This window comes from Tenrec ecaudatus, chromosome 2 (genome assembly GCF_050624435.1).
Source record: "Tenrec ecaudatus isolate mTenEca1 chromosome 2, mTenEca1.hap1, whole genome shotgun sequence".
Classification (NCBI taxonomy): Eukaryota; Metazoa; Chordata; class Mammalia; order Afrosoricida; family Tenrecidae; genus Tenrec; species Tenrec ecaudatus.
Window position 1 is genome coordinate 247,616,219 of NC_134531.1, and position 26,353 is coordinate 247,642,571.

Here is a 26,353-nt window from a genome sequence, read left to right on the forward strand (position 1 = left end):
TGTTCTAGCTAAGACATTTCCTAACTATGCCTCCTGGATGCACTATTATATTCATGGTCATATTTGTAGTATATGCTAATATGTATATAGAACTATTCTCTGGCAAACCTATATTTATTCATGGGGCTATTCCCATTCCCCTTCCCACAACTGCTCAAATTTTGTGGTTTTTCTATCTATCTATTTATCTCTCTAGCTATCCTTGTATGTTATTGTTATTATTGGAGTATTTATCTCTGTTGCCTTTAATGCTTGTAGTCTACTGAGAAAGGATAGTGTTTTGATGTTCCAAATGTTTCCCCATTTTCTGGGTTACATGACACAAACCAATAGAAGAAGAGAAAAGAAAAAAATTTAACCCAAGTAATAACACCAACAATAAAACCAATTTAGTCTTTTGGTTAAGAATTAGTCAGACTTTCCCACTCCTAGGCTAACCCTTGAAAGAAAATGAATGAGATAAAAGACCATAGGAAGGAAGAAAGGAGAGTGGGAGGCAAGGGAATAAAGAAAGAAGGTGGCAGGGTTGTGTGAACAATTAATGTGGACCTTCTTTGATGTGTATTAAAAATAATATTGACTGGTTTTTTCAATACTCATCAAAAATTATTTATATCAATCAAGAAAACCTCACTACCCTGGAATCAATTCTGACATATAGCAACCCTTTGGACAGAGTATAGAACTGCCCCTGTGGGTTTCCAAGGCTGTAAATCTTTACAGGAGTAGAAAATCTCATCTTTCTCCTGTGGAGTGGGGGTGGGGGGAGTTTCGAACTTCTGATGTTGCAGTTAGAAGTCCAACTCATAATCTACCACACCAACAGGGCTCCTCCTTTCATCATTAATCTAGACTGTTTGACCTTCTTGGCTTACTGGGTTTGGTTTTCTCGCTTTGGAAGACATGGTACCAAAATACACACCATTTCCTAGCCCCCCAAAAAATCAAAAGTAAGCAAAACAAAACAGGAAAAACTAGCAACCCAATCCAAACTAACTAACCTATTTAGCCATATAGATAAAGGATACTTGTAGCCAACCTCTGTTTTGGGGGCAATAGGGATGGATGGGGACTGTGGTTAACAGGCACGTGTCAGCTCATCCACAGGGGACATTCAAATTCTAGCTCCAGACTGTTGTTGCCTTGGGGAAATGCAAGGATTTTAAAGCCTGATTTTCTGTTTGTAACTGAGATGCTGAGAATATAAAATTCGATGTGAAATCGTCAACTTTTCAAATATTGGATCACATTAGTTAAAACCACTTTTCAGGCTGCTCATCATCATACTAGCACATCATTAGGCTAAAATCATATCAAAGACATCTGGTTTGTCCCCTGTGCCCTTTAAGGACAACTGAAACATAAGGACGGGAATGGGACATTCATTCTTCCTCTAGACCCTCACCCTTTGCCTCCATCGGCTGGCGTTCATAGAAGAGGCAGACGGTTTTGTTCAACTTCAGCATAATCAGAGTCCTGAGAGTTAAACACAATACATATATAATTTCATACTAGTCATTTTAATATTAGCCCAAACAAAACCAACAAAAACCCAACCCATTGCTGTTATGTTGGTTCTGGTTCCCGAGGACCCTCTGGGTGCCAGGGAGAAACTACACATCACAGGATTCTCAAGCCTGTGGGCTTCTAGAAGCAGGCCATTAGTTATTTCTTCTGAGGGGTGCAGCTGCCCACCTCTTGATACGTTGAGTCCTTAACCATTTGTGCCACCCAGGGTCTCCCAGTCTTCGTATGTGACCCCCAAATTCCTTGACAGGTTACCTATAGGAAGGTAGAGTCTATGCCCTTTCCCCTTAAATTGGGATGTTCCATGACCTCTGTGACCAATAGATTATGGAGAAGATGACACTGTGACATCTAGTTTGGGCAACCCCCTTCCCTCCCACAAAGTGCTTCACAGCTTCTGAAAAATCCCTTCAAAGACTTCTTCTTGAGTGCTCACCCTTAGAATGTCCAGCCTCCACGTGCTACCTCTCAGGACACTTCTCAGCACCCGGACACTATGCTGAAAGAAGCTTGAGCCGCCTGGAAAGGCCACGTGGAGACACTCCAACCAACAACCCAGCTAAGCACCCAGCTTCAGCTTCCAGCCCTCTGAGTGCACATGTAGGCACTGGAGTCACCAGAGGCCCCTGCCCCAGCTCCCATGTGATTGCCAACTCATGGGAGACTCCAAGCACGACCCAGTGGCCTCCCAGCAACCACACGATGATGGTCCTTGTTTGAAGCCACTGCGTTTGGGGAGGGGGCGTTTCTTGCCCAGCCACAGGGATGAGAACCTGTATCTCAACATCATGCAGGTGGGTGAGGGGGCCGTCTCTCGAGCAAGGCAGCTTCCCTTCTTGTCAACTCCTGGGGATTTTTGTTGTTCTTGCCACTGCTGCCCCAATTCCCCAGGAGCTAGAGGAAGGCAGGCAGCAGGCCTCAGGTGGCCAGGAGGCAGGAGCCTTTGTGGGATGCAGTTACAATGGGAGACATAACCTTAAAGGCAGGAGCCTGACTTTACCTTTGCCTCCTGGAGATTTGGGATGCAGAACACCTGTCAAATCCCATCTTCTGTCCAATCCTGATCATATGTCTGTCTTATGTTTGCACACAGGACACAGACTTGTGAACACCCAAAGAACAGGGTCTGGCGCCAAGAAACCAGCACCACAAGGAACTGATGTTTCTCCAGCAATGGGGAGGGGTGGGATGAGAGGAAGAAAGGAGTACAAATCACTGGATCAAAACAAGGTGGGGAAAGGAAGGAGCAAAGGAGAGAGTGAAGGAGGGAAACTGGGAGGCTGAAGGGAAAAGGCAGGGAAGGAAAGGAGAAAGGTGGCGGTGGGGAGAGAGGAGCGAAGAAGAAATGGAGGAGTTTGGGAGGGAAGATGGAAAGTGAAGGCAGGCAGGAAGACGTGAGCAAAGGGAGGGAAGGAAGAAAAGAGAAAGAGAAGGGCAAGAAGAAAGGAAGGTAGGGAAGAAAGGAAGAAAACGAGAAACCTAATGTCAATTGGCACCCTCTATGTTTTTATTTCCTGTTTTTCTGAGGTAGCCTCTTCAGCAGAAGCAAATGGGCTGAATCGCCTCAAACTCTACCTAGGTAGAAAGCACGGGTTTCATTTCGCCAGGGCCTGTGAAAATGTTTGAACTGAGCAGCATTAACACGGAGACAGCGATTACCCCACGTGGCTGTTGCGCTCTGATGATACCAAGGCAACGGGAATGGGGGCTCATTATTTCACCAGGTGACAAAAAAAATTGTATTTTGACGTTTCACCCTGAATGTGGGGAAGGGTGGCGTGGGGGTGGAAGCAGGGGCCCTTTGTGGAGTCTCCTCTTGCCATTGTGATGTCCCTTGGCCTGGCAACAACCTGAGGTCCTGCACGCTGCCAGTGAGGGGCTTGGCTGCAGGCCCTAGCCCAGCATTTCTTATCAGATTTACTGTGACAAGTGATGGGAGAAAAGCAAGATGCTGTTAACAGCGCATCCGTTCAGACCCTGCTATTTAGAAATTTGGATTGATATTTTGTCAGAGAGAAGTAGCACTGATGTTAATCTTTGCACTACCCTTGGAAAAAATCATTCATAATCTTATAACAATAATCCATAGCATTTGTGGAGCTCTGAGAACCAAGGGATGGTCAGAAGCATTTTTAGACAGATGTCTCATTTCATCTTCAAAGCAACCCAGTGAGGAATAAGAAAAGTTGGCTTATGACTTCCCTTTTGGAAAGTGAGTCTTTGGAAGCACAGAGAGGTCCAGGTTTGCCCAAGGTCACATAGTCAATAAGTTAGAGAGCCTGGATTTGAACCTGAGCGGTCTGCTGCCAGAGGTACTTTTTTTGCACGTGTTTATTAAGGCAACTTGCAGCTCTGGCAAGGATTCAGATAGAATTGAGGATCATTTTTTTAAACAATTTATTAGGGGCTCATACAACTCTTATCACAGTTCATACATATACATACATCAATTGTGTAAAGCACATCTGTACAGTCTTTGCCCTAATAATTTTTTTCTCCTCTTTTCCTTTTTTACATTTTATTAGGGACTCATACAACTCTTATCACAATCCATACATATTCATACATCAATTGTATAAAGCACATCCATACATTCCCTACCCCAATCATTCTCAAAGCATTTGCTCTCCACTTAAGCCCTTTGCATCAGGTCCTCTTTTTTTCCCCTCCCTCCCCTTCCCCCCCTCCCTCATGTGCCCTTGGTAATTTATACATCGTTATTTTGTCATATCTTGCCCTATCCGGAGTCTCCCTTCCCCGGTTCTCTGCTGTCCCTCTCCCAGGGAAGAGGTCACATGTGGATCCTGTAATCAGTTCCCCCTTTCCAACCCACTCACCCTCCACTCTCCCAGCATCGCCCCTCACACCCTTGGTCCTGAAGGTATCGTCCACCAAGGATTCCCTGTACCTCCAGCCCTCATTTGTACCAGTGTACAGCCTCTGCCCTATCCAGCCCTAACAGTGTTTCTCTCTATCCTTGTGGAGCCCTGGTGATGGGCTGGGCTGCTAAGTAGTAGGTTAAAGGGGCTTTCCCCTCCTGTGAAAAGTTACACTCTTGGGAAACTCACGGGTGCCAGTCCTACCCTGTCCCCCAGGGTTGCTCTGAATCAAGGTCAACTCAATGGCAGTGAGTTTGGCTTTTTAATGTCTCTCCCTGTTGTTGTTGTTGTTGTTGTTAGTTTGCCATCCAGTTGGTTCTGGTCCATGGCAAACCTATTCACAGCAGAATGTAGCAATAACAGCTCCTCCTCCATCCACCCAAGTGTTCCTATGCTCAGTCCTCTTGTTGTCGTCACTGTGTCAATCCAGCTCTTCAAGGGCCTTCAACCTTTTTTCACAGCCCTTCCATTTTTCTAAGCATGATGCCTCTCCAGGGACTGGTCTCCACTGACAACATGTCCAAAGTCTCACCATCCTTACTTCTAATGGGAATTCTGGCCGTACTTCCAAGACAGATTTTGTTTGTTCTTTTGGCAGTCCATGGTACTGTCAATATTCTTTGCCAGTACCATGGTTCAAATTCATACAGTTTACCTGGGTCTTCTTCACTCAATGGCAAGCTTTTCACATGCAGATGAGGCAAATGAAAATACTATGGTTTGGATCAGGTGTACTTCCTGCTTAAAGTAACATCCTAACTTTTCAACATTCTAAAGAGCTCTTATGCAGCAGATCTACCCAGTGCAATGTATCTTTTCATCTCTTGACTGCTGCTTCCAGGAGCATTGCTTGTGGATCCAGACAAGACAAAATCCTTGACAACTTCAGGTTTTTCTCGATTTATCATCATGTTACCTATTGGTTCAGTTGTGAGGATTTTGGTTTTCTTTGTGTTGAGTTGTATCCCACATTGAAGGCTGCAATCCTTGATCTTCACCAGCAAGTGCTTCAAGTCCCCCATCCTTGTCAGCAAGCCAAACTGTGTCGTCTGCATATAGCAGGTAGTTAATAATATTTCCTCCAAATCTGATTCTGTGTTCTTCTTCATATAATTTGGCTTCTCTGATTATTTGCTCACCATACAATTGAAAAAGTATAATAAGTGGGTGCAACCAGGATGCACACCTTTCTTGGTTCTTAAACCATGCAATCTACCCTTGTTCTATAAGTGTTCTGGAATTCTCTTCTCAAAACTATCCATGTTTTCTTATGATCCACACAGTCAGATAGCTTGGGTGTTAATAAAACATAAGTAACCATCTTTAGGGTATTCACTGCTTTCAGGCAAGATCCATCTGATATCTGATATCCTTTGTTCCACATCCTCTTCTGAATCTGGCTTAAATCTCTGGGAAACCAAACTCACTGCCTTGTAGTTGATGACAACTCATCCTGACCCTATAGTATAGGGTAGAACTGCCCCTGTGAGTTTCTGAGACTGTAACTCATTATGGGAGTAGAAAACCTTGCCTTTCTCCCACGGAGTGACTGGTGGTTTTGAACTGCTGACCTTGGGGTTTGCAATCCAACCTGTAACCACTGTGCCACGATGGCTCTTGAATGCTGAATATGGTAACTTTCTGTCAATGAATCAATGCAACTGTTGTTGTATTAGCTTCAGTACAATTTGACTCACATGTGATGCCAATGATAGTGTTACATAATTTGACCATTCTGTTGGTCTCCCTTCTTTGGTATGTATACACATATGGATCTTTTCCAGTCCGTTAGCCAAGTAGCTGTATTCCAAATTTCCTGACATAGATGAGTGAGTGCTGCCAGTGCTTTATCAGCTTGTGGAAACATTTCAATAGATATTCCAGCAATTCCTGGCATCTTGTTTTGGGCTAGTGCTTTCTATGCATCTTGAATTTCTTCTTTCCTGACCATTGGTTCTTGCTCATATGTTACCTCCTGAAATGGTTGAATGTTGGTCTATTCTTTTTGATACAGTGACTCCATATTGTTTCCATCTTCCTCAGATGTTTCCTTCATCATTCAATATTTTGCCCATAGAATTTTTTAATATTGCACCTCAAGACTTGACATTTTTCTTCAGTTCTTTCAGTTTAAGATATGCTGAATATGTTTTGTTTTGGTTTTCTAACTCTAGGCTTTTGCACATTTTGTGATAATATTTTACTTTGTATTCTCGAGTTGTCCTTTGAAATTTTCTATTTAGCTCTTTACTTCATCATTTCTTCCTTTTGCTTTAGCTACTCTCTGATTAAGAGTAAGTTTCAGAGTCTCTTTGGACATGCACTTGTATCTTTTCTTTATTTCCTTTTTTTTATAATGACACTGTGCTTTATTCAGAGATGTTCTCAAAATTTGGTTGGTTATTATCAAGGTTGTATATTGACTCTCGTGTACTTGTTTGCATTTTCTTGAACTTCAACTTGAGCTCACATATGAACAATTGCTGATCTGTTCCACAATCAGTCCCTGGACTGGTTTCAGTTGCTGATATTGAGCTTCTTTTATTGTCTCTTCCCACAGGTGTAGTCAATTTGATTTCCGTGTATTCCATCTGGAGAAGTCCACATTTATGGTCACCTTTTTTGTTGTTGATCAAATGTTTGAAGAAATCATTAATCATGCAAAATTCTAACATACAATCAAGATAAATTGGTAATTATTGGTGATTGGAGTGCAAATGTTGGAACCAAAGAGGAAAGAACAGAAGTTGGAAAATATAGTATATGCTATCAGCAATTTATTGGTCTTGCAAACTCTGTCATGCGATCTCCAGCTTGTTTTCTATCACCAAGACCATATTTTTCAACTACTGATCCTTCCTCTTTGTTTTCAACTTTTGCATTCCAATAGCATTTTGATAGCAAGTCTGACAAATTTGGGACTGAATATGGTGGTAGAATTATTCAATTTCTGCATCACCAGCTTTGGGTGGTTGGTGCATAAATTTGAACAATAGTTGTATTGATTGGTTCTCCTTGAAGGGGCATAGATAGCATCCTATCAAAGATAGCATTGTACATTAAAATAGATCTTAAAATGTCCTTTTGATGATGAATGCAATGTTGTTTCTCTTGATTGTGTCATTTCCAGCAGAGTAAACCGTAAGATTTTCTGTTTCAAAATGGTCAATATCAGTCCATTTCAGCTAACTAATGCTTACAATATCAATCTTTATGTATTCCATTTCATTTTTAATGACTTCCAATGTCCCTAGATTCATATTTCATACATCCCAAGTTTCAATTATTAATGACGATTTGAACTGTTTCTCCTCATTTTGAGTTGTGCCCCATCAGCAAATGAAGGTCCTGATGGCTATACTCGATTTGCATCATTATGGTCGACTTGCCTATGAAAAGTCAGCTCTTCCTCTTCCTCAGCCGTATTTTGAGTACTTTCCAAGTTGAAGAGCTCATCTTCTGGCACACGTTCTGACAATGTTCTTCTGTTGTTCATGGGGGGTCTAGTAACTGACAGTGTTGCTGCTATCCATAGGGTTTTCAATGGCTCATTCTTCCCATGCAGGCAGCCAATTCCTTCTTCATTGTCTGTTCTTTGTCTGGAAGCTCTTTGGGTGACCCTGCTGGTATATGAAATGCCAATCACATAGCTCCCAGTATCTCACAAAACAAAAGTCACCACAGTACCACAAAATGCCAGACAAGTGATGGACCTCTATTCTTAGTGAGGCGTGGCCTGGTGGGAGGAGTGTGCCCTTAGGTGGTTCTGATCCACTTACTGGAACAAATACTGTTAGTTCTTATTTCATATATGTGAAATGCATAAAAGAGACCCCCCAAAAATATCCTCCAATTCAGACTTTCTGCCTTTTAAAAGAGGATAACCCACTCTGATTCAAAGTCATTGAGGTGTTTTGTTTTCCCCTCCCTCTGAGGCTACAGAGACTAGACTAATCACAGCTGAGGTGGAGCGACTGAAATGACTTAAAGCACCAGCTAGACTGGCTGTCAGAAGCAGCTACAGTCAACAGCTACAGACTGACAGAGCTGCTCAGCCAAGAGCTGAGGGTTCTCAACTCCCACTTCTACTGATGGGCACAGCCAGTGGCCTCTGGGAGTTGACTGGAACCCAGCAGCCAGCTGTGAGGAGCAAGCTAATTCATCTCAGCCTGGCCCAGGTCATCAAGTCACTGAAGGAGTATCGGGAAAGAGGGAAGAAATTTGGGGTCCCACATTTGGCCACAGACAAAAGTTGTTCTGTGTTTAGACAGTAGTTCTGGGCCTGAGTTTGGGGCAGGTGTGATGGAGGAAAGTCGGCTCCCTCCCTGCATCTGGGAACAGATGGTGGGGCTGCCCTGGAAACAGCAGGTCAGTCAGCTGGAGCAAAAAAGGCTTGGCCTCTAAAGCCCTGGCAGGGCAGACTGAAGCTACCTGGACTGTTTTTTCTTAACCCAATAGCTCCTGCTACCCTCACCACCCCCAACTAGGTAAAAGGGAAGAAAGATGCATTTTCTTTACAGAGGCAACTTTCTAGAAAGGAGACCAGCCCACCAGCTGTGAAAGGTCCCCTTAAACCATTTTACTTTGAGCAGGAGGAAGAAATGTTGAGATTCCCAGAGCCACGTGGAATTGTGGATCCTCTAGTTTAGGTTCCAGTGATGCCAGATCGATTTTTCTAGAGAAAGTCAAAATTCCTGTTTTCTTAAAAACCTCCTGATTTTTTCAAAGGCAATTCAATAACATTGGATAGAAGCCAAGTAGGCCAAAGAGCCCTGATGGCACAGTGGGTTATGTGTTGGGCAGCTAACTAGAAGGTCAGTAGTTTGAAACCACCAGTCACACTGGGGGAGCGGGGGTTGGGGGATAGGGTGGGGGGCTGTGCAGAGATGAGACCTTCTAGTCCATATAGAATTTCAGTCTCGGAAACCCACAGGGGCAGTTCCGCTCGGTCTTACAGGGTCACTGTGAGTTGGAATCTTCTAGATGGCAGTGAATAAGCAGGCCAACCAGAGTCCACACAGGTCCTCATTTGGCCATGGGAGTCCCCAGTCTGTGACCCTCACAGAATCGACCTTTGTGTATCGATGTTAAAAGTGAGATCCAGAGAGGGGAGTGCCTGTCCCCTTGAGGAGCACCGAGTTGACTTTCCAGTCTCCAATCTGGATTTCTACCCCTGAGCTCCAAATATACATTAATCACATTCATTTTTACCAGTTAGTACAGGAATCACCAAAGACAGCAATCAAAGGAAATCATAAAAAGTTTAACTTCCTGTATTTTTTCCATAAAACAACCCAGCAAACTGAATGGCCAGATCTAACCTCTGGCTAGCCAAAAAAGTACTACCATGAGCAGACGTCAAACAAGCATCCACTCTCCATCTTTGTGATTTGTTTCTCTAGTACACCACTCCAGGTAGCATAATGTGTTAGTCCAGGTAGACCAGAGAAACAAATTCACAGACACTCATGTGTATAAGAAAGAGCTTTGTATAAAAGAGCAATTGTATATTGAGAAACATCCCAGCCCAGTCCAGATCAAGTCCGTAAGTCCAATATTATCCCCTATGTCCAATACTGGTCAATAAATTCCTCTTTAGACTCATGTAACCATGCAATAATGCCAAATGCAAGAATATCACAGACCAGTGGGTGGAAAGTCATGTAGATCCAGTAGCGGTGAAGGATCTTGGTGCTGGCAGGGGTCACTATGTGGCTCCTCCAGCTCCAGGGCTCTGGCTCTCTCAGTGTGTCTCCATGTGGTTTGTCAACAGGATTGTGTAGAAAAGAGACAGTGTGTTCCACCACAAGATAGCAATACAGGAATACCCAAAATCCTCTGGAGAAAGCCAGGCCCCACAGAGGCCTCATTCGCTGTGACCCTATTGACAGGCTAGACTTTACCCTTTCTCAAGTTATTAGATTATGTAACTGCCTACAGTGGGTTTTCCAACAATTCCTGGAGCCTTGTTTTTGACTAATGCTTTCAGTGCAACTTGGACTTCTTCTTTCAGTACCTTTGGTTCTTATATGATACCTCTTAACATGATGCAATATTGACTAGTTCTTTTTAGTATAGCGACTCCATATATTCCTTTAATCTTTAAAATTTTTTCAGTTTTATTGACATATAATTCAGATGTCATATAATACAATAGTTTAAACTTGTTAAAAAGAGGTGTGTAATGATCTGATCACTGAAGACAAATGGCTATCAAAAGATATAGGGTCTTAGAGACTTCAAAGTAAATAAGCAGCTGTCTAGCTCAGAAACAAGAAAACCCACATGGAAGAAGCACACCAGCCTGTGTGATCATGAGGTGCCAAAGGGATCAGTTATCAGGCATCAAAGAACAAAAAAAGTCATATAATTGTGTGCTCACCTTCCCGATATGATTGCTGAAGACAAATGGGCGCATAAACAAATGTGGTGAAACAAATCCTGGCTGTCAAAAGAGATAGCGTCTGGGCTCTTAAAGACTTGAAGGTAAACAAGCAGCCATCTAGCTCAGAAGCAACAAAGGCAACATGGAAGAAGCACACCAGCCTGTGTGATCATGATGTTTCAAAGGGATCAGGTATCAGGCATCAAAGAACAAAAAATTTATATCATTGTGAATGAGGGCAGTGAAGATTGGGAACCCAAGAACCATGTGTAGGCAAGTGGTCATCCCCTTTCAGAAGGGTTGTCGGGAGATGATCCAGTCGGTGCAGTGTAGCAATGATGAAACATACAACTTTCCTCTAATTCCTAAATGCTTCCTCTCCCAACCCCCTCCTGTATCATGATCCCAATTCTGCCGCACAAATCTGGCTAGACCAGAGGATGTACACTGGTACAGATAGGAACTTGAAACACAGGGAATCCAGGTCAGACGCTCTCTTTAGGACCAGTGCTAAGAATGGCTATACCGTGAGGGTGGAGGGAAAGTGGGGTATTAAGGGGGGACCGATTACAAGGACCTACATAACCTCCACCCTGGGGGAAGGACAACAGAAAAGTGGGTGAAGGGAGATGTCGGACAGTGTAAGATATGACAAAATAATAATTTATAAATTATCAAGGGTTCATGAGGGAGGGGGTAGCGGGGAGGGTTGGAGAAAATGAGGAGTTGATACCAAGGGCTCAAGTAGAAAGCAAAGGTTTTGAGAATAATGATGGCAACAAATGTAGAAATGTGCTCGACACAATGTATGTATGGGTTGTGATAAGAGATGTGCAAGCTCCTGATAAAATGATACAAACAAATACATAAACAAATAGAAAATAACTAGAGCAAAGCTGTATGTTTCATTGTTGCTCCACTGCACCCTGAACACCTCTTCTCTTCCCACAACCGTTCTGTAAGGGGATGTCCACTTTCCTTCAGATGGGTTTTGGCCTCGTCCCTACTCCATACCCTTCCTCATTCACAATGATGTGATTTTTTTTGTTCTTTAATGCCTGATCCCTTCAACACCTCGTGATCACACATGCTGGTGTGCTTCTCCCATGTGGGCTTTGCTGTTTCTGAGCTAGATCGCGGATTGTTTATTTTCAAGCTTTTAAGGTGAGCATCACGGCATGCCAGTTCAATAGAACAAAGTGTTCTTGCAATTGAGGGAGAAAAGAAGTGGAGGTCCAATGTCCATCTGCTACCTTAATTCTAAACCTATCAATATTAACAAGGTTTTAGGAGGGAGGGGGTAGGGAGGGAGATAGAAAAACGAGGAGCTGATACCAAGGGCTCAATTAGAAAGGAAATGTGTTGAGAATGATGAGGTCAACAAATGCACAAATGTCCTAAACACAATGGAATGATGTATTGATTGTGATAAGGGTTGTACAAGCCCCCAATAAAATGATTTAAAAAAAAAGGGGGGCGACTGATTACAAGGATTTACATATAACCCCCTCCATGGAGTTGCACAACAGAAAAGTGGATGAAGGGAGATGTGGGCACTGTAAGACATGACAAAATAATTGATAAATGATCAAGGTTCCATGAAGCAGGGGAAAAAGTGAGGAGCTGATATAAAGGGAGTAAGGAGAAAGCAAATGTTTTGAGAATGATGGCAAAAATGTACAAATGAGCGTGACACAATGTATGTACATATGGATAGTTATATGAGCCCTCAATAGAATGATTTTTATTTTTTAAAAAGGGAAAAGAGGAAGTTTCGGGGGGTGTGGGCGGTACATCTATTCCAAGCTATGCTGCTCCCTAAACTATGTGCTCAGATTAGTATTGGAAAATTCGTCTAACCTCATGGATAAAGTCAAATGGAACCCCAAGGACTCTTTCCGGAGGGCCGCGTTCCACCGGAAGAAGGCACCGGTCACCGCCTCCCCACTTCCGGTCATATTTCTGTACCGCGTATGGAATTGTCCCTTTGCAACCACCGTAGCCACGCAACCTGCGTCCTTGCCTTCCCATTGGTTGGGGATTTTTACCGCCAAAGCGCAGGCGATTTCCTAGACCTGCGCTAATAAGCGCGGCGCGAACTAGGCTGCAGGGAGCCCGCAGACTCTTCGGTCAAGTGGGCGGCCGACAAGGAGGTCCCGGTACCAGGTCTACCCGCCATGTTCTGTGAAAAGGCGACGGAGGTGGTCCGCGAACTGCACCACACGCCAGAAGGGCAGCTGCCCGCCTTTAATATGACGGGCTGGACGGCAGAGGGCGGGATGGAGGTCCGGGGAGCTTGGCTGAAAGGGGCTGGAGGGTGAGCGGGATCTCCCCTGGGCTGCTCTTTTCGCGGTTTGCTTCAGATTCCCCTGAGGGTGTGAGCCAAGTTCCGGAAGGGAAAGTAACAGCATAACAAAAGGTTACTGTGGGAGAAAGAAGGAAGTTACTGTACAACTCAGCAATTGCGCTTCCTCAAAGTCTACTTCCTTCCGTTTTGCTTCATTTTTAGCTTTGTTGCTTTTCCTTTGCTTAGCCAAGTAAAAGGTTGCCTAATACGAACTAAAGTAAATACGAATCCACCTCCATTCTGCCGAAGAAAGCTGGAAGCTTTCTGTTCTTTTAAAGATTGACAGCCTCAGAAACCCACAGAACCAGTCGTTTTTATTGGATCTAGCGTTTTATGCGCGTTAGTGTGCGCGCACGCACTCAGTGAGCAAAATGTGATGATGAAGTAGGCCTCTGGTGCCAGACTGAGATTCATACTCTGTTCGATCACTGTGGACTCAGGCTTTCTGTGCGTCCAGTGTTCTCACCAACAAAAATGGGCATGATGATGGTACAGAGCTCTTGGTGTAGTGAGGAACTGTACCTGACACACCCAGGGCTGAGTCCCTGTATGCTGTTTCTACAAGAAATAATAATAGTGCTAACAGTCGTATTGTTACTATTATGATTATTTGTCCACTACAATACCATGGAAGTAGGAATGATGTTCAGCACTTAGCTTGCAATTGTCTCTCCTCATCATTGTGTGAGATCTGAGCTGTCTCCCCCCACCTCAAACATGTGAGTGGAGAATTGAAGTTAGGAGATTTGTCAGTGGTGATATAGCCAGTAAAGAGCAGAGCTAGAGCTTGAACCCTGGAAGTCTGGCTCAAGAGCCTGTACGTTTAAGCATCGTAGTAAACAATCATAGGGCAGCAACTAGATAGATGTCAGTGAGAGGACCAAGAAACACAAGTGAATAGAATGCAATGTGGTAAGTGAAACTGGTGTTGCGTAGATGGGAGCATAAAGAGAAATGCTACTGGGGGGTTGGGAGTGGGTGTTCGAGCCTTGTATGAAGTATTAGCCCTCACACAGGCAGGTGATAAACAATGGCTTAAGACTCATGATCACAACTGGAAAGGTTATGTATGGAGATGTCAATGGTGGGTTCTAGGATTAGAAAAACTTCGGCATTATTCCACAGGCATTTGGAATCAGGTAGAGGTTTTCAGGTAGGGGTGTGGCGGGATGTTTTTATATTTTGGAGTACTTATTGGCAGTAAAATGAGGCCTGGAATTATGCATTGGGCTGCTAGCCTAATGGTCAGCAATTCAAACACACCAGCCATTCTAAGGGAGAAAGATAGCCGCTTCTGTAAAGATTTACAGCTGTGTAAACCATAGGGAGCAATTTTCTCCGTCCTATAGGGTCATTTAATCAAAATGTACTTAATGGAAGTGGTTTTGGTTATTGGCAATATGGAAAATGCATCAGAAGAGAAGAACTAATGGAGGCAGAGAGATGAGCTAGTGGTGAGAAATGTGGATGATTGAAACTCAATTCTACAGATATTGATAAATGAGTTTTTTAAGTGATTGAAGACTAGCAGGACTTGTAACTTTTAGAATTGTGGAGATGAAATGGGTAATAAATGACATCAAGAGTAAACAAGGCTATTCATCATCATCAAATATTTTCAACATATAATTGGCTACAGGGTTGGTTGAACCCAAGACTGTATTTTGGCTGAAAGAATATGTGATGTCACTTCTTTTCAAATGGTCAACTATCTTATTAATATTTATGAATTTTAGAATTAAAACATTTTATTTGTCTAAGTGAAAAATTTCTATCTTAAGGTAGATGGTAGGAAAAATTCCTTTGGCCTTTCTTTTCTTGCAGTACAAACCAAAACTGTGTCTTTGGGGGAAAAAATTGGGAGAAATATTTTAAAACTTGTATTTGTTGTTTTTGCAGTGAAAATGTGTACTTTCATGCTCGATTAAGCCTTTATTTTTGATATAGGTACATAAATAGCCAGAATTTATGCAATGGCTATGGATTTTAAATAAATTATATATATAAATTGAGGATAAATGTAGTACAGATAGACTTAGGGGATTAATTGAATGCATTGGGGAATCCATGGATATATATCAAAAGCAGTTTATATATTCCAGGAGGATGGATTCAGACAAATTCTGGAGGAGATGAAGGCTTTATATGAACAAAACCAATCCGATGTGTAAGTTTTCATAAGATTTTTTTTAAGTTATCAGAGTTAAGAATTAATCAGAAATAATATTAGCTAGTTGATTTTGCATCATATTTGGGTTTTTTTTAATCTCTGTGCACCTGATTATATTCTAACTATATAATTTAGCCCAGCTCTAAAGGACTTAATATTGCTTATTGTTATATCTGCATTTTGGGTGCTTTAATGCATATTTGTTGGTTGATTGATATGACGGAATTAGGATAGACCCAAATTGAGATACAAGTGAATAAAAGCACTAACAAAGTGGAATACATACATTTTACTTTTTAAAAAAATTAATAGATGTTTTAATGCATTGAGTAAAGAGAATAGACAATATATAGTAGGCAGTATAGACAATAGACAACATGATAGCTACATGTTGGGCTGCTGACTGCAAGATCAGCTGTTTGGAACCATCAGCTACTCTGAGGAGGAAAGATGAAGCTTTCTACTCCTATAAAGTGACAGTCTTAAAAATCCAGAGGGGCAGTTCTACCCTGTCCTATGGGCAGAACTGCTTTGGGTGGAAATCAACTCACTGGGGCAGAGTTTGGTTTGAGTATCGGCGCAGTAGAGATTATTCATAGTTGGAGTGGAGTTTATACAGAACTAGTGCTGCAGAAAGCTCAAAAGGTTTCTAGATTTACAGATAGTAAAAGTTCAGCCTGGGATTTGGCACAGTGAAGAATTTGAGCTGTAAGACAAAGTAATAGTGCCCTGTGATTTGGTCAAAAAACAAACCAAGCTCACTGCCATTGAGTCAATGCCGACTCATAGTGACTCTATGGGACAGGATAGACTGCCTGTGTGGGTTTCTGAGCCTTTTTTAAAACAGTTTTATTGGTACTTAATCCACATATATCACACAATTCAATAGTTCAGTCATATCAAGAAGACTTACATAATCATTAACACAATCAATTCTTTAGAGATAAAATTACAAATAATGAGTAAGAAAGAAAAGACCACCTTGTCTTAGAACAAGCAAGAAATGCTCTCACCTAAACAGCAGTTGTCAACCTGTTGGTTACGACCCGTTGGGGGTCAAACAACCCTTTCACAGGAGTCACCTAAGACCTGAAAACACATTTCCAATGGTCTTAGGAACCAAGACACTGTTCCTCTAGCTGTCTCTAGGCAGGGCTGCCCATATGCAGATATGCCCACATACGAGTAACTGGCGTGAAAACTGTTACCCATGCTACACTATGCTTTACAACAAAATTAATTTCATTTGTAGTTAGAAATTAGTCTTTCACAATAGAAAATGTTTTTGTGATTAATCACTCTGCTTTAATTGTGTTCAAATTGTAACAATGAAAATATTTCCTGCTTATCAGGTTTTACATGACGATTCATAACAGTAGCAAAATTACAGTTATGAAGTAGCAACAAAAATAATTTTATGGTTGGGGGGGTCACCACAATATGAGGGACTGTAGTAAATGTATATTAGGAAGGTTGAAAACCACTGACCAAGAACAAGTTCAGGTTAGAAGGGAGGTCATCTGACCATGTATCCAGTTCATTCCAGCATAATCACACTTACAATGATCTCTATCTGATAGAAAAGCTGTTCGAGACACTTTCCTGTGACTAGAGGGGATCTGCTGGTGGCTTAATCTGACTAGATACTCTGCAGATGGGTTTGGGGCCCCCCCTATCTTCTATAGCATTCTATAAATTGGGTCTTCGAAATTTGGGCTCTGATACTTTTCCCTTTGTCATTTTTGAATTTTGTTTTGCGTGCCTTTGGGTCACGCAAGCTGGTGTGCTTCTTCTTTGTGGACATAGTTCACTCCTCGTTTAGATGACTACTTGTTTGAATTTAAGACTCCACACACTATTCCGATTGATAGTGAGCACCATTTGTTTTCTTCACCACACTTAGCTATAGCACCCTTATCTTCAGTGATCATTACATGAGGTGGGCAAGGCCATGTTATCCAAACTAACTGTCTTTGGATTGGGACTAAAGTTAAATTGGGGCCAGAATCCATCTGCTTGTCCCTGGGATATGCATAGCTCGGGTTTACTTTGACAGCCATACTATGACAAATTAATACCCTGTAAGACCAACTACCCCACCAACAGCAACAAAACAACTAGCAGACAACTACAGACAAACACAAACAAAACAAGCAAATGAAAGGCAAGGAAAAAAACCCATAGAAACAGAAAAGTAACACATTGTCAATCATTCCCCCTGGAGTATAAGATGATTGCACTGGCAACACCATCAAGTTTTCCGATGACACATCATTCTGCTGTAGGTTTGAGGAGTCTGCAAGTACAGTTCTAACTTGAGCCGAAACCCATGAGTTGTTGCTCCACACAGTTAGATCTCATATTCAGTTGAATTCTGTTTACCCTAAGCAGGGGGGATCGATGCCAGGGGAAACATCCTGGATCAATTCTTCCAAGTTTAAATCCCTGCCCAACAGATCAAAGCCAGTCATATCACTGAGAGGGGAGCATCAAGGTACTAAATATATGGTGATTCTGAGTCCCTTTTGATGGACTCCAACCAAATGGGGTTCCCCCCAAGGTCCAATGACCATCACTTCCACAGGTCCAGGGCAGCCACTCTGCTTCCTCTTCTATCTAAGCACCCCAGTCCTCAGTCCAAGGGTACAGGCACCTTTGAGGCCAGGCTCAGTTCATTCTGCTGGGCCTCTGTGTTAAGCGCTTGTGTAGCCCGAGTGATGCCATGCTGACCACAAGGTTTACCGTACCACAAGGTCAGCATCCAGTGACATCTTGGTGTTTAGTCCATGGCATGTTTTATTGAGCTTTGGCTAGAGACATATTTGTAGTGTTTACCCAGGAACATAAAATCTGTCCCTATAGGTTCCCTACAATCATTGTTTAGCACCCCTTCCCAATGTGAGGATATTTCTCCCCAATCACCTACCATGCTCGCCAACAGAACTATCAGTGATGTTCCTCTCCCCTGGCCTAAACTTGATTTCCTGGCAAGGTTCTTTCATTTCTGTGGGGATTTGCCCCAGCCTTGTCTTGGTGTAGACCCTCAGGTGGATGGTCTTATCCCATATCCCACCTCTTTGTGGAGTGACCCACTTTGGAGGATATTTTTGGTTTAAGGATTATTTTAGGACTTGGGTTTTTCCAGTTTACGTGGCTCTAGAAAGTCTAGCGTTCTTGGTAATTTGAAATTCAATTTTGAATTTTTCCCTTTTGATCAGCATTCGTTTATAGATTCTTTAATCAAAAAGTTCACACTATCAATAGAATTGCCATGTGCCCCTGGGGGTGATTGATAATGTTCTCTAATATAAAATTACAATGATGTCTCTTAAGATTAACCAGAGATGTACGTAAACCATAGATAACATGAATGGGATTTAGACTTGCATTTAATTCTAGCCCAATATGAGAATTAGTTCTTGTGACTTGGCCCTTTTTGATGCTCACTGAAGATATGGATGCTATAGCAAAGTGTAGTAAAGAAATTTAGATGGTATGATTTTTAGAAAGAATGGCGCATGGGGGTCTTATTTTTCAACAAGCAGCCTTCTGAGTGAAATGTCACCTAAGTCCACATGGAAGAAGCACATCAGCCTTTGTGACCAGAGGAGTGTGAATAATTAAAACTCAAATATGAAGGAGGGAATAGTATTAGAGCTTAAATTGTGAACACCTGATTTGCAGAAGGATATAGATGACAGTGGAAATCCAAAATCATTTGCAAGTTCCACACAAGTGGTTTAAGATTCCAGTGAATCCTCTCTGACTCAGTTGAAGGATGTCAGTAGTCTTGCTATCAGACAGAGAGTGTTATAGAGATGATTACAATAAAGCATGATATCATTTGACCTCTGTTTTGACCCATTTTACTTCAGTAAAAACAAAGTGCAGGGGAAATATGTATGGATAAAGCTCTGTGAGTCCTCTCTGAGCATAGACAAGTGTTGTGGTTAGCCTTGCTGTTATGCAGAGTGCATTGGAAAGTGGATTATTGCAGATGCAATTCCTTTAAAATTTAGCACCATAGCCATTGATCTCCTTTTTGACCCATTTTAAATTGATTTTAGTTTTTTATATTTTCTATCTTTTCAGTTGGGATACTTTTGTTTTACTTTGTTATTTTTAGTAGGTTTTTTGCTGTTTTTAAATGTTTTAGTGTATATGAAATCTAGGGTAGGTATATCTATTGAGACAGTATCTTGATTAATGGTTCCTGAGTTGTGGCCGGGGCGGTTTGAAGGAAGTGAGTACAATAATAACAGTGAGTACAAGAAGGAAGAAAATGTTCTAAATTCGATTGTGGTAATGATTGTACAACTCTTCTTAATATGATTGAACCATTTATATAATTTGCGATGGACTTTTTAACAGTTTATTGGTATATAATTCACATATCGTTGTAGAATCATCACCATAATCAGGTTTAGATATTTTCTTCATTCTTGGACTCATTGTTATTAGCTCCCCATTTCCTCCCCACCTCCCCTGCCCTGCCCCAAGGAACCATGAATCCAGTTACTGCCTCTGATTCACCTATCTTGGATTTTATATACAGAAAAACAGTGAAAACAATAAAAACAACACTAACAAGACTATGAAAGTAAACAAAAACCTCAGTCAAAAGAAAGCTACAAGTATCTTAAGAACTAGAACACATTTAGATGGCTCATAAGGGAGAGGAAATGGTGGGGTGCTGAGTTTGAACCTAACCGCATCCGCAGGAATCCACTGCGCTCTGCATGCTAGCGAGGCCCTCCACCCCTCGTCCATGGTCACAGTGAGGCTCCAAGGGTTTGCTTCATGAGTATTTTCCCTTCACTTTTTTTTTTAAATTGAAACAGCTTTAAAATGGGTCCAAAGGAAAATCAAATAAGATATACTGCATTTTGATCTATGTCTGACATATTGATTTACAGTGTCTGATAATAGAGCTCTTCACATCCCTCAGCTATAACGAGAGGGAATTCACAAGAGGCTTGATCTCTTTGTGGACCCTCTAAATGGATTTTGGGCTTCCACTGACAACCATAGCCTTCTACAAACCAATTGTTCACAATTTAAGCTTTGATATCATTCCAGCCTTTAGATTTGGATTATGTTCACACAGGCTGATGTGCTCCTTCCATGTGACACCCCACTTAGATGGCTGCTTGTTTGAAAACAAACCTTTAAAATCCCCAACACTATTTTTTCTAATAGCTGGGCACCATCTAGGTTCTTCACCACATTTTGCTGTAGACTCATATCTTCAGTGATTTCTTCATGAGGGCAACCACTAAGCAGGACCATGTCATAAGAACTAGCTGTTCTTAGATTGGGACTAGAATTAAGTACAAGCCTAAAATCCACTCATGGTTTATAAATGACTCTGGTTCACCTAAGAGACATCATTGTCATTTTATGTTACAGAACATTATCAATTATCATCCCCTTGCTGACTCATGACAACTTTATAGGGCAGGGTAGAACTGTCCTGTGAGTCTCCCAGCCTGCACATCATCACAGGAGTAAAAAGCCTCATCCTTCCCCCACAGACTTGGCTGGTGACTTTAAACTGCTGATGTTTCACTTAGGAGTCTAATGTGTAGCCGGTACACTTTGATGGTGTCATTAGTTTAGCCAATGTTACAGAATTTAGAACATTGTCGAGAAAGGGAAATTATACAAGTATGGGCCAGCTATGAACTGCAATACATGAATTGTTGACTTGTGTAAATTAAACCTTTAAGTGACTGAGCACTATTTACAGAAACAACAGGAGTTGGTGATAGGGCAAACGTTCCAATAATATTTACAACAGCAGAGCCACACCTGCCATAAAAAGCAAAGAAGCATTAAAACAGACTGGTAGTTCTGGGCCACTGTTCTTGGTGGCAAGAGATTGAAACCAAGTCCCGTGCTGTGGTTGACTTCTTTCACTAGTTTAATGACATCGAGTCCCATCCATATTATAGATTGTGCCAATTCTTCATTTCTCCGATTGGCTGAGTAACATCAGCAGCAGCAGTAGTGTGTACACATATATATCACATTTTCCTATTCATGGGCATTAGGTGGTTCTTATCTTCACCCATTGCAAATAGTATAGCAAGGAATGTTGGTGTACAAGTCTGTTTGCATGTCTTTTCAAATCTGGGTGTAGGAGATCAGATTTTTGTTGAGCTGCGACACTACTACCTACATTAGCGATACCATTTTACATTCCTACCAGCAATGGATACAGGAAATTTTTTTTTTTTGGTAGTGAGTTTGGTTAGGTTTATTTATTTTATTAAATCCTTTTATTGGGGGCTTGTATAACTAACTCTTTGCACAATCCATAAATCCATCTATTATGTCAAGCACATTTGTTGCCATCATCATTCTCAAAACATTTTCTTTCTTCTTGAGTCTTTGGTATCCGCTCATTTTTTACCCTTCTTCTCCCTCCCTCCCTACCTCACAAAACTTTGATAATTTATAAAATTTTTTTCATGTCTTACACTGTCCAATATCTCCCTTCACCCACTTTTCTGTTTTCCACCCCCAGGGAGGGGTTTATGTGGATCGTTGGTTCCTCTTTTCTCCCCCACCTTCCCCTTACCCTCCTGGTATTGCTGCACTCATTGATCCTGAAGGGTTTATCTGCCCTGGATTCCCTGTGTTTCCGCCTCTTATCTGTATCAGTGTACAGCCTCTGGTCTACCCGGATTTGTAAGGTAGAATTGAGATCATGATAATTGGGGGAGGAAGCATTAAAGAACTAGAGGAAAGTTGCGTGTTTCATCAGTGTTATACTGCACACTGACTGGCTCGTCTCCTCCCTGTGACCCTGCTGTAAAGGGATGTCTACTTGCCTACAGATGGACTTTGAGTCTCCACTCCGCACTCCCCCTCATTCACAGTGATGATTTTTTTTGTTCTTTGATGACTGGTACCTGTTCCTATAGATACCTCGTGATCACACAGGTTAGTGTGCTTCATCCATGTGGGTCTCTATCTTCAAGCCTTTAAGATCCCAGAGGCCATATCTTTTGATAGCTGGTACCATCAGCTTTCTTTTTCACATTTGCTTATGCACCTGTTTTGTCTTCAGCAATCATGTAGGGAAGGTGAGCATCATGGAATGCCAATTTAATAGAACAAAGTGTTCTTGCATTGAGGGAGTATTTGAGTAGAGTCCCAATGTCCTTTAATACTAAACCTATAAATACATGCACATTAGATCTACTTCTCCATCATCATATATAAATATTGGCATGTACACACCTGTATTTAGACCTTTAAATACTCTGACTCCTAATTCTTTCCTCTATTTCCTTTTGCTTTCTTCTTGTCCCACTATCATGCTCAGTCTTCATTTGGATTTCAGTAATTCCTCTAGGTTATACTGCTCTTGATCAAGCCCTACCAGGCCTCCTGCACCCTCCTGGCCATTGATTTTGAATCACTTATTGTTCCCTTGTCCCTAGGTTTGTTAACACCCACTTCCTTTCCCCCCACCCCCGCCTCCCCTGCTCCCATATCTCCCCAGAACCAGCAGTCCGTTGTTTTCTCCTTCAGATTGTTTATCCCGCCTATTTTTTCTAGATAGAATTGCAGAGATAATAATATGCACAAAAAACAAGACAGAGCAAAACGAAGCAACAAAAGAAAACCAAAAAAAGACAAAAAAAAAAAAAGAAAAGCCTGTAAATAGTTCAAGGTCTGTTTGTTGACCTTTAGGAGTGTTTTCCAGTTGAGTCTGATGGGGTGGCACACTCTGGCCCCAAAGTCTATTTTTTGTACTCCCTCAAGACTTCTTTGCTCTGCTTCCTTTGCTGTTCTGTTGCATGGCTCTTAGTGTTTTGCCTCAGTGTGATGGGGTCAGATTGGGCACAGTTCCCACACTGTGTTTCCAGTGTTGTCCCCTGGTAGCACTATGGGTCAGTGAGGTACATCGTGTCTCATAGTGGACTGGCCATATGGTCCTCTCTGTGCTTTGACTTCTCTGAGTGGAAATATCGTCCTCAGGGCTTGGTGGGCCAGGATGTGTTCCACTTTGAACTACTTTCTTGTATTCATAACACTTGTAAATTCTTGTTTTAAAAATTTGTCCCCCATCTTCCTGATGTCCTTCTGAGAAAACAATCACTGTAAGCAATGTCTGGTTAAATTATATATCAAAAGAAATCTTTTTATTTACCCACCTATAAATGTGATTTTTGTTTAGGACATTTGATGTATGTTTTTAAGTACTTGGTATTAGGTGTATTTGTGCTTAGTTTGTACAATGTAGACCATAATCTGGTACCCATAGAGTGACAGCAGATAGAAAAACCTAACAGCACAGGGTGTGCATTTTTCCTGTTTTCAGGGCCTAGTGCATTATGTGGAACAAAGCATGGTGGACCCTTTTTATATTCATCTAATTGCTTTAAAATGCTAAAGTAGATACTTACTCCTTTTGTTCTTCTGGTTTTAAAATGTGATCCATATCAAGTGTCTAAGAAGATGTGCATTTTATAGGGTGAAACTACTTCCTCTGTATATGAAAAAACCCTAAAGTATAGTAAAAAATATAGATGGGGAAATAGCAAATATTTGTTGAATGAATAAACTGCTGACTCCATGTCCAGCTACAGTAGTGTGGTGAGGATTCAGAAGTGCTCCTAGAAGCGGAGTGCTCATACAATAGAAACATCATGTAAGACCACCTTCTTCGGGCCAGGATGTCAGGTTTTCTCTTACCTCAGTGAACAAATAGGACACTTGTCTTTTGAAATAATAGAAAGCAATCAGTGTGCAAAACTGTACAATACCAACTGGTTAAAGGAGATTAAATTATTATAGTATCATTGCATTGACAAGTTAGTTAACTTGGCTTTTTCTTACTTTAATCTTGTAATGTGTAAATAAAAGTTCTGAAGTAGAAGCAGCACAATTTGCTTAGGTAAACTGTTACGTACAAATAGGTAAAAATGTGTACGTGTATCAGTCCTTTGAAAAATATCATGGAAAAATTAATTTTTTTGGTTCTGTAGTGCCAGGAACTGGATTTAATGGTTTCTTGTGGGGATTGTAGGGGTGGTTGGTGGGAAAGAGGAAGCTAATAACAATGAGTACAAGAAATAAGAAAATGTTCTAAAATTGATTGTAGTGGTAATTGTACAGTTTTTTGTACAATTCTTAATAACTATTGAATTGTTTGATGTGAATTGTTACATGTCAATAAAACTTAAAAATTTTTGTTGTTCTGCAGTGTATTTATCCATTTTCTCTTTAATTCTCTTCCTAGTAATGAAGCAAAATCAGACGGAAGAAGCAATTTGATACCAACCATCCAATTTCGGCACTGTTCTTTGTTAAGAAATCGACGCTGCACTATTGCGTACTTGTAAGCTGCTGTGATTTTACTTGTAGTAGCAGGAAACAAAGAAGAGTTTTCCATGGGGTTTCTCAATTAAGTTTCTGGTTGATAGCAACAGATCTCAGATTTATTTATCTCTGTGGTTATGCATGGAGCCCTGGTAGCATGGTTACTTGTTGGGCTGTGATCTACATGGTCCACAGTTCAAAACCACTAGTAGTTCCGAGGGGAAAAGGCCGTGTTTCTATTCCTGTAAATAATTACAATCTTGGAAACCCACAGGGGTTTGCTATGAGTCAGCATTGGCTTGATGGAAGTGAGAGTGTTTTCAGTGTTTATGCGCTGGACTGTTAACCAGAAACAGCATTTCAAAACCACCAGCTGTTCTGCGGGGAAAAGATGAGGCTTTCTACTCTTAAAAAAGAGTTACAATCTCGGAAACTCACTGGTGCGCTTCTATCCTGTCCTTACAGTGTCAGTATGAGTCAAACAACTCCATGTGGCAGTGAGTTATTTCTTTTAAGTTTGATTTAATGTAAGCATTTTAATTTCGTTTTTCCAGTTTAAAATTTGTATTGTAAAAGATTGCACTATTCTTGAAAGCAGAGAGAATAATATAGTGAAGCTCCTGGAGTTGTCTTATAAATTTAACAATACATTTTCCATAATTTATGACATATGTATGTTAGGCTACTTAAAACTAAGTACTAAACATCAGATAACATTTTACCACTATATACTTTAGGATACATCTCTAAGAAATAAGGGCCTTTCTGATCTTTTTCCACATTACTGCTGTGTCACCATCACAGTTACGACAATGAACAGTGCTAGGGGCATCAGCCCAGTTCCTATTCCCGATTTCTGGTAGTCCCAAAGATGTCTTCTTAGAGTAGATCTATTTGCATCAGAATCTTAAAAAAAAAAATCCACAAATGACAGTTTAGTTGATAAGATCCTTGAGTCCTTACTGATAGAACAGTGTCTGATTTCCTGCTTGTTTCTATGCTAATACTCTCAATGTCCTAGGTATGACCGGTTACTGCGGATTCGTGCACTTAGGTGGGAATATGGCAGTGTGTTGCCTAATGCTTTACGATTTCACATGTCTGCTGAAGAAGTAAGTTAGCACTTTTTCAAGTTAATGATTTTGGGAAAATACTGAGATCCTGGCTTTTTTTTCCTACAATGATGTTTACTGGTATTTCTCTGTTTTCTGTAAATTTTCTATATTTTGTTTGTGAGAATGTGTAGAGGTAAATATAAACTACTAACTCAGCAGTTTGTATATATAATTTATTGACACATACTTTTTGAATTAAGCAACCATTCTTACCATACTTTTCTGAGTTATTCCTCACTAGCATAAGCTTACTACTCCAAGATTCCTAGCTAATCTTTTGAGTTGCTATCATTTGATCCATGATTTGATCACCTTTTCAGCAATAAGTTTTCAGCGTTTTTTAAGCAGTTAGTACTTACTGCGATAGGCATGGGAAGTATAAAACCAAACTCATTACTCTCAAGTCGATTGTGACTCAAACTGCCTCAGAGGTTTATAAGGCTATACATTATTTTTGTTTTGAACTGTCTTATTTGGCACATAATCCATATACACTATCAATCTTTATGGAAACCAACTGCCATATTTTTCTCTTACAGAGTAGCTAAGTGGATTCAAATTGCCAACCTTTCCATTAATAGTGACAAATGTGGC